Raw genomic sequence first — 8,379 nt, 5'->3', positions numbered from 1 at the left:
CCCCCCCCCCGGCTCTGGGCGCGGCGGCCCTTTAGGCTCCTGGAGGACCAGGGTGTTGAGCAAGGCATGCTGCCCTCCTCACCGACCGTATCCCGCCTTCATGCGTACTCCACGTCTCCCCTGGACCGTCACAGCTGTTTCCTCCAACCCAGCCTCGGAGTGTACCCTGGGCCGTGGGCCCAAAGAGCAGCTCTGAGCTTGGAGCTCCTGAAGCCCACTGGTACCCCCCCCAAAACAGAGTCTAAGGAATTCTAGATCATGGTCATCAAGAACTTTTGCAGCCCAGCGCCACCCTTGACCTGGTAGGCACGTGAGATGCTCAGGTGCCACTCCCCGATCCCCTGTGCTGGGCAGCTTTAGGAGTGTACACAGCTTCGGCTTGCTTTGGATGTTACCCTCTGCCGAAATGCCAGGCAAGTTGACCTCTCCCCCACCCTATAAATCACTGGCTGGGAACCACTCTTTAGTTCTGCTTCTAGGGGGCCCACCCTAAGACAGTAAATGAATGAAAGAAAGAAGGAAAGAAAGAAAGAAGGAAAGAAAGAAAGAAAGAAAGAATGAATGAATGAATGAATGAATAGTAAATCCAGGGGAGCAGAAATGGACAAGTTAAAAGTTTCCTAATGATTTTTTTTTTCGGACTGAACAAGGTTCATCTTTCAGTTTAGTATAATAAACATTTATTGAGCAGACACTCATTAGCGGGGGATATACGTGCTAAAACCCATCGGTCGTATATTGACACAACATCCCATGTAGGCATATGCGCTTCCACCCACAGTCACATGCCATGCGCGCTCCCACATGCCCGGCTTTCTGCTCCGTGTAAAGTCTAGCCCTTCATCTCATTCCATATATCCACAAACTGGTACTCTATAAATGTGTTCGTACCCTGTATACAGTCACACGCAGACATAGCTTATGTATGTTGATGGACACACAAAATCATACGATACGTACGTACACACACGGTCTTGCCCCATTGCATTTACATATTCACAGTCTCCCTCCACACCTACGTGTATGGGTGTCTGTATATATCCCCCTATATGCACGTCTTTAATCAGAGATCCTATTCATTTCCACCGCAGGGTGTATATGCTCTGATTCCCGGGTGAAGTGGTGGCTGATTTCCTTAAAAAGAAACCCACAGCTGATTAATTTTTCCCCCTGAGTTTCTCCCTGTCACATGGGAGGAAAAAGTTGTTGTGTTTGTGTATTAGGCCCATTAGCCTAGATAAACTGTTGGCCTCCTGTAATGATTAATGACAGAATAGTGCAGTTGTTGCAAAAATAAATCATGCAGTGAGGAGAGGGAGGAAGATTATATCTAACACCAGGGGATGGCTTATTAATCTCACTTCTGGAGGAATTCCTGAGTAAATCAGTCTCCTTTATTAATGGTATTTCACTCTGCTCTGTGAGATATCTTTTACCCAGCTAGAAGGGCAATTATCTCTTTAGGCCAGGAAACAATATTAGTTACTGCCTCGGCTCCAGGGTGAGCAGAAAGGCCAAGAGAAGGAGGAGAGGAGAAAAACACAGCGCAGAGGGCTCCTGTGCCCAGACCGATGGATGCCAGCATCCCTTAAACCTCCAAGCAGGTTCTCGGCCCTCCTTGTGTGGTGTGAATGTGTCTAAGTGTGTCTGTGTGCGTCTGAGTGGGGGGCAGGGATCTGAAGACCGAAGTCCTGGTCCCCTGCCGGAAATCGCCAACATGGACTCACTCATTCGGTGAGCATCTCTGAGCACCTCCTACGTGCAAGGCCTGTGCCAGGGCCCTGAGGTCTCCTGGCAGAAAGACTGGGCCCTCATGCTCCTTGGTGGGGTCCTCTCTGCTTTGAAATTCTTTTTGCACCCTTCTCCGATGGTGGTCTGGGGGGAACAGGGGACCAGGAAGCAGGCCCGGATAGAAAAAGGAGGTCTTCTCTATATTGAAACTGCCATTTATCTCTGACTTATTCATTGTCTGCAATACAGCCAGTATTGCATGCATACAGCCAGAAGAATGGGCAACTTCTTTGGCAGGGCTACCAGGAAAAGGAACCAAAGGAACCAAAGGGCTACCAGGAAAAGTGACCAAAGGACATTTAGCAAATGTGCCCATTTCCGGTCTCAGTCATTCATTCATTTAGCAGGCATTTTGGAGCAACAGCTGTAATACCGGCACCTGTTGCTAGACTCTAGGGAATCAACAACGAGTAACACTGTGATTCTTGCACTGCCCAAAGTTTATTGCTAATGGGAGATTTGGCGTAAAAGCAAAATAACAACTCTACGAGGTAATAAGGGACAAATGAGTTCCACGTGCCTAGGGCAGTGGCGGGGGGGGGGGCTCCCAAAGTGTGTATGTGTGTGTGTCTGTGTGTGCGCATGGCAGATGGGAGAAACCCAAGGGGACAGGCTGTAGCAGAAACGCTTGGGTTTGACAGCAATCTTATCTGATTTCCAATCCTGGCTTAGCCCTTGATCAGCTCCGGGACCTCGCGAGGGTCACCTTGTCTCTCTGAGCTTCACTTTCCTTATCTGTAGCATGGTACTAATGACAGCGATTTCTTGTAGCTTTTATGCCGACACCTTATTCTCCTCGTGGTTATTTTTTTTCCTAAAGGATCAAATATGCAGAGATGGTCAATCCATGGAAGCTTTTATAGATACAAATGATACTGAGTCTCTGTCCTGAGAGGAGATCCAATATAATAATCATTCCAATTGTCGTTTTTGAGCACTTACTATAATTCAAATGTAATTCTAAGTGCTTTACACGTGTCATCTGTCTGGATGAGTCAAATCCTGGAAAACTTGACAGATTGGGAATTATTCTGGATCGGGCATCCTGTGAGTGACCCAGACAGGAATGAGCTTTGGGGAAAAGGCCTGATGGGAGAGCCCCAGGGATCAGCCAGGCCCTCAATCCTCAAAGAGCAGACTGCCGACCAGCAGATTTGGAAATGCTGCACAAGAATCCCCCCGGCCTGCACCTGCAGGATCAGAAATCTGCATTTCGAGAGGTTCCACACGTTACACGTGAGAGCACTGTTCTAATGCATTCACCCGTCTGGCCCAGGCCCAGGACTCCCCTCTCCAACCTCCACGGCTCTAGCCATGGGCACCAGCTACCCGCTGAGGTCCTGCCTGTTCTGCAATCCTGTGCTGCAAGACCAGCGTTGCAGGGGAAGCCTTCCAGACAGAGGAGGGATCTGAGCTGGGGGGATGTAGGGAGCCCTCGGGAGGGGCTCCTCAGCAGCAGAGCATCTCCTTCCACGGCCTGGAGACAATGACTGGGGGCCTGGGATCTGTCAAAGGGCATGGTCATCTGAATCCCAGGGAAGCTGGGCTTTCTCCTTACTATGCCCGGGGTGGCAGGCCAGGCTCTCACCTTGCATCAATGCCTATGACCTCCTCGCCCCCACCCTACCAGGTGGGCATTGCTCTTGTGCCCACTTTATGACTCAGCAAACTGAGGCTCGGAGAGATTCTCTTGCCCGCGGTGACTCAGTGGCAGAGCCTGCGTTCCAGGCCAGGTGTGAGCACCAGCCCACGTGCAGCGTCTCCCACCCGGGTCCTCTTCCAGCGCCCTCCCTCCCACCCCAGCCTTGACCTTTCCTGAGCAGGGGTGGTGGTGAGGCCACCCCAGCCGGTCCCTTCCAGGAGCCTGGGCCCGAGCCCCTGGTTCCAGGCCGGCGGTGCCACGGTGACAGCCGCAGAAGCCGAGGCCCGGCCCCTCTCTGTCCGCACTTTTGCGGCCCCCCAGCCCTCCCCACCCCAGTAATTAAATAAGTCTCTGGAAGAGGAGCCTGTACAGTATGTCATAAAATCTCTCTGAACTACCTATATTTACCCCTGAAAGTGAATTCTTTATAAGACCCGGGATATCAAAGCGGCCAGGGATCAAAGTCGTTTTAATAAGCCCGCCGAATGCGCCTGCCCGGCCTGGCCTCCTCCCACCGCCCCCCTCGGAAGGCACTTAGGACGCCCCTTGGGCCGTATTGTCACTCCGATTGCTCCCTGCACAGGCCTTCAGGGTAGGAGGATGCCGCCCTGCTCCCTGCCTGGCCCCGCCCACCTGCCCCGCTCGGCCGCCCGCCCGGAGCTGGCCCACCGATGCGGTGAGAGCTGAAAAGGGGGACCTAGGTGCGGCATTAAACAGCGGAACAAAGTCAGGAAAATGGTTCCCTTGGGGTTGTACTGCACAGCAGTACGAGGAAGGGTTTTGGTGTGCTGGTCACCTTCTGTTCTCGATTTGGGTGTCCGTCCCACGGGTGTGTTCAGTTTAAGACAATTCATCAAGCTGAATAATTAAGATGAGTGCACGTTCCTGTCCATGGGTGATACTTCAATAAAAACATTTTTTTTTTTTTTTTTTTTAAATCGTGGCAGTTCGCATACCATTCCGCTTGCCCGGATTCTCAGGAGATCTGGCCACCGTCGACGGGTGCTAAGTCGTGGCTGCCCAAGATGGGAGGTTGGCAGGCTCCAGCCGGTCCCACTCCCTGCCCAGACCGCCTCACACATCGCTACCACTGGCCTGCGCTCACAGGAATTTCAGTGTGAGATCCCCGGTCTAGTTCAAACCTCTTACTGTACTAGTGGGGAAACTGAGGCCCAAAGGGAGCCCGCCAGGAAATTGAAACCAGGCCCGATTTTTCACTTGTTTGGTTTAGACGTGTTCTCTCACATCAAGAGTTGGCAAACTATGGCCTGTGGGCCAAATGCAGCCTGCTGCCTGTTTTATAAATAAAGTTTCATTGGAAATATTCACAGTCCATTTGCTTAAGTATTAACCATGGCTGCTTGTGTGCTGGTTTTGCATTGAGCAGTTGAGGCAGAGACCACATGCGGCCCACAAAGCCCCACATATTTACGACTTGGACCTTTACAGAGAAAGTCTGCTGGCTTCCGCCTTATGCAAGGAGTCGACCCCATTCCCCTCTTCGGCACTGTGCTGGGCTCAGGATGGGTATATAAAATGACAGGTCAAGGCCGGCCTCTCTAGATGGGAGCTGGGATGTGCTAGGGTGGTCAGGGAGGCAGGCTGCTTGGCTCCTACGGAGTAGTGGGGCCTTGGGAAAGAGTCTTGACTTCTCTGGACCTCAGTGGGGCACACCTGCACCCCTCCACGCCCCCCCACCACCCCTCATCCGGCGTGAGAAAAATCTGGAGAGGTCACGTGACTGAAAGCGCTTTGGCGGTTCCAAAGGGTGAGGCCACATGGTGGTGGGAGTGATGATTGCTATGGTTGTAACACAGCTGTCTCATAGTCATTAAGACCTGTTGTGCTCCATGAACTGGACTTAGCATTTTTCAGAGGTTATTCTGTTTAACACTCACAGCTAAACTTTGAGGGAGGTGCTACTATTTTACCCATTGGACACACAGGAGGAAATGAAGGCACTGAAGACTTTAAGAGGTTTGGTGAGTCTGCAGATATGTATGGAGCACCTTCTGTGTGCCACACTGTGTTTTCAGCTCTGGGCATAGAGCAGTGAACAAAACAAAGATGCAAGAGGCTTCTCTTCTGATAAATTCATTAACTTGCCCTCGGTCATGCAGCTAGAATGTGTGGAGCTGAGACCCCAACTTAGCTTTGTGTCTATGAGCCATAGGCTCTCTTTATAAGACAACAGAGAAGGAATAGGAAAGGAGTGAAGGCCAGAGCCCCAGGACCTTGGCCCATGCCACCTCTCCCAACATCTCCAATTCAAACCCAGCGACCTCTAACTAGAGCATGGCAAGTGGGTGCTGCCCACAGGGGCCCCTGGAGAGCTCGCAGGAACTGAGCAGTTTTGTTAGGCCACCTTATTGCTTGGGGACCTAGAAATACGTCAACAGGACCCCTCTTGAGATTGAGTCCTGCCCTGCACCACGGCTCAGAGGTCATCTGAGGCCTTCTCCAAGGGGGTCATATCGAAGAATCACCCCACCTGACATACTTGCGTCCTGCAGATCCAAAAGAACCCACCGGGAGACTGGATCCTGGTGCTTCCTTGGGACTCGAGCAGCCTGCAGCATCCACAAACGGCTGGATGATGGAGAGGATCCCGCTCTTGAGACCTTAAAAATGGCATCTCCATTGTGAAGGGAAGAGACGTGGAACACGGACCCAGCCTGGTTTGAGCTCCAGGCACTTCACCTCCATTAGCTTATTGAAACCCCACCGCAAACCTGCAAAGAAGAAACAAATACCTATTTTTCAGGGACAAAGAAACTAAAGGTCAGAGAATTAAGCTCCCTAGTCTGGATACAACCCTCCCCAAATGCATACACACACACACACACACACACTCACATTCACACTCACACACTATTGCAGCCAGTAACCAGCCAATCAGACCTTCACAAAATTCAGAGTCATGGTGAAGTTAACATTCCCATTCAGGGCCAAGACCAGATGAGGGAAAATTTAAGCAGGTACTTACACTCGGCTGCTGACCTGGCACTTGCTTGAGTTTATACGTGAGCATTTCCTTAAATTTTGTACCCTGGATGCACTTTGATTGCCCGGATGTGTTCCCAGCCTGTCCCCATTTCACAGATGAGAGAATCAAGGCTCTGGCCCAGGATGTGAAGTGCTCAGTCAGGAAGCATGATCTTGGCAGACCTAGGAATCAGACCAAGGGTTGCTGGGAAGCAGGACTGTGCTCAGGTCCCCACCAGGATGCACAGGGCTAAGAATGGCTTTGTGACAGTGACCCAAAAAGGCTCCCTCAGGCCTCTCTCAGGCACTTGTCCCCTGGGAGTCCCCGGCCCAGTCTCTGGCCTTGTCCTCCCCAAACTCCCCATCTCTCCACCCAAGGAGTGTCTATCTCCATGTCCTGCAGAGTCCCCAGGCTCTGTCCCTTGACACCTCCTCTCGCCGGATTCAGAGATAGGCCTGTTACCCAGGCTCATGGAGGAAGGCACAGCTGACACTGGGGTTGAGGTTGAAAACAAAACATCAAGTCCTCCACCTGACCCCCCCCCCCACCTTCATCCTGACTGCCTTGGCCCGTACTCCCAGCTAAGCAGTGAGGACTGGACCCCTAGGAAGAACCCAGCGATTGGCGAGGAGTCAGAACCTCTAGATGGCATGTTCTTTTCCTGGGAAAAATGGACCCTCACAAATTCTTGGAGACCAAGAGCCGCTAGGGGTCATTATGCCCATTTAACAGGTGAAGAAATCGAGGCTCCTGCAGACAGCGAGCCACCCGAGGGCACCAGCATAATGGTGTGCAAGCCTGGGCTGCATTCCAGCCTGCTAGAGTTGTCCCTTCCTCCGGGAAGGAGACACAGTAGAACTAGCTCCTCATGCCTCCATGATGAGTTCGTGGATCTCATTTGAACCCCGTCTAGATCAAAGTGAGAGTTTTTCCTGGTTAGGCTTTTAAAAAAAATGACTTTTGGGCTTTCAAAAGAAAACGCTCTGCTGACTTAGACATTAATAGCTCACTTAAAACTTGGGGAACTGCACTATTAACTTTTTTTTTCCTTTTTATTGGCCCTCCCCTAATCCTTACACCCCGCCCCTGAGTCCCCTGGGGAAGGGGGGGGCGCAGAGCCCAGGTACCTCTAGGACCTCAGCTCTGTGGGGGAGGTTACCCTTCCCAGGGGTCCTCTCTGAGCGCCTCACCAGGAACAGGCTCTACTGTTGGCATCTGCTCAGAGCAAGGGGCGTGATTATCCGCCTTTCTCAGGGTAGCTCAGAGGGGGAACCTCCTGCTGCCAGGTTGCAGGTTGAAGATGGGGGAGCAATTCCATAACCCAGACCATAATGAGATTTCAAGACGGAGGGAGAGCTCTGCAATATAAATAGGCCAACACTTTTGTTCATTTTGCCCTGCTGAAACTTCGTTGCCATACCCACCCACCTCCCCCAAAATGGGAAAAATTGTAAAAAAAAAAGATAAATTGAGGCTTTGTGTGTGTGTCTTGTTTTAAACCAATATGATCTCAATTCTTTTGTGAGCTTTGAAAGTCCGTGCAGGAATTCCCCCCTCGCTGTAAATACCCAGAGTCCGGGCCTTATGGCATGTGATCTGTAATAAACTTCAAAAGAACACCTTTGACATTTTAGATAACTTGCAAATGATGATGCAGAGAGATCTTTTGCCACTACAAAGAAAGAACAAAAGAACCGACATGAAAGAGAAATCAATAAACATATGGCAATTAATAAAACATTTTCTATGAATACCCTACAAAGAGTTTTACAACGGTATAAAAACCCAACAGTTGTTTCAATGTGGATTTAAGAAGTCTCAGCTGGTGTATTAAGACATCCGTGCTATAGCAGCACACGGGAAGGCACAGAAACACTGGGGCCAAGGCTGGACCTGTAAATCCATCAGAGGCCAAGGTACAGATCAGATGGGGAGATCGTCTGGAAAGGGGCCGGAGGAG

The sequence above is a fragment of the Callorhinus ursinus genome, unplaced genomic scaffold, assembly GCF_003265705.2.
Source record: "Callorhinus ursinus isolate GAN/ISIS: 27379988/994484 unplaced genomic scaffold, GSC_fseal_2.0 scaffold56, whole genome shotgun sequence".
Taxonomy (NCBI): Eukaryota; Metazoa; Chordata; class Mammalia; order Carnivora; family Otariidae; genus Callorhinus; species Callorhinus ursinus.
The sequence above is the reverse complement of the archived record's forward strand: the minus strand, read 5'-3'. Positions refer to the sequence as shown.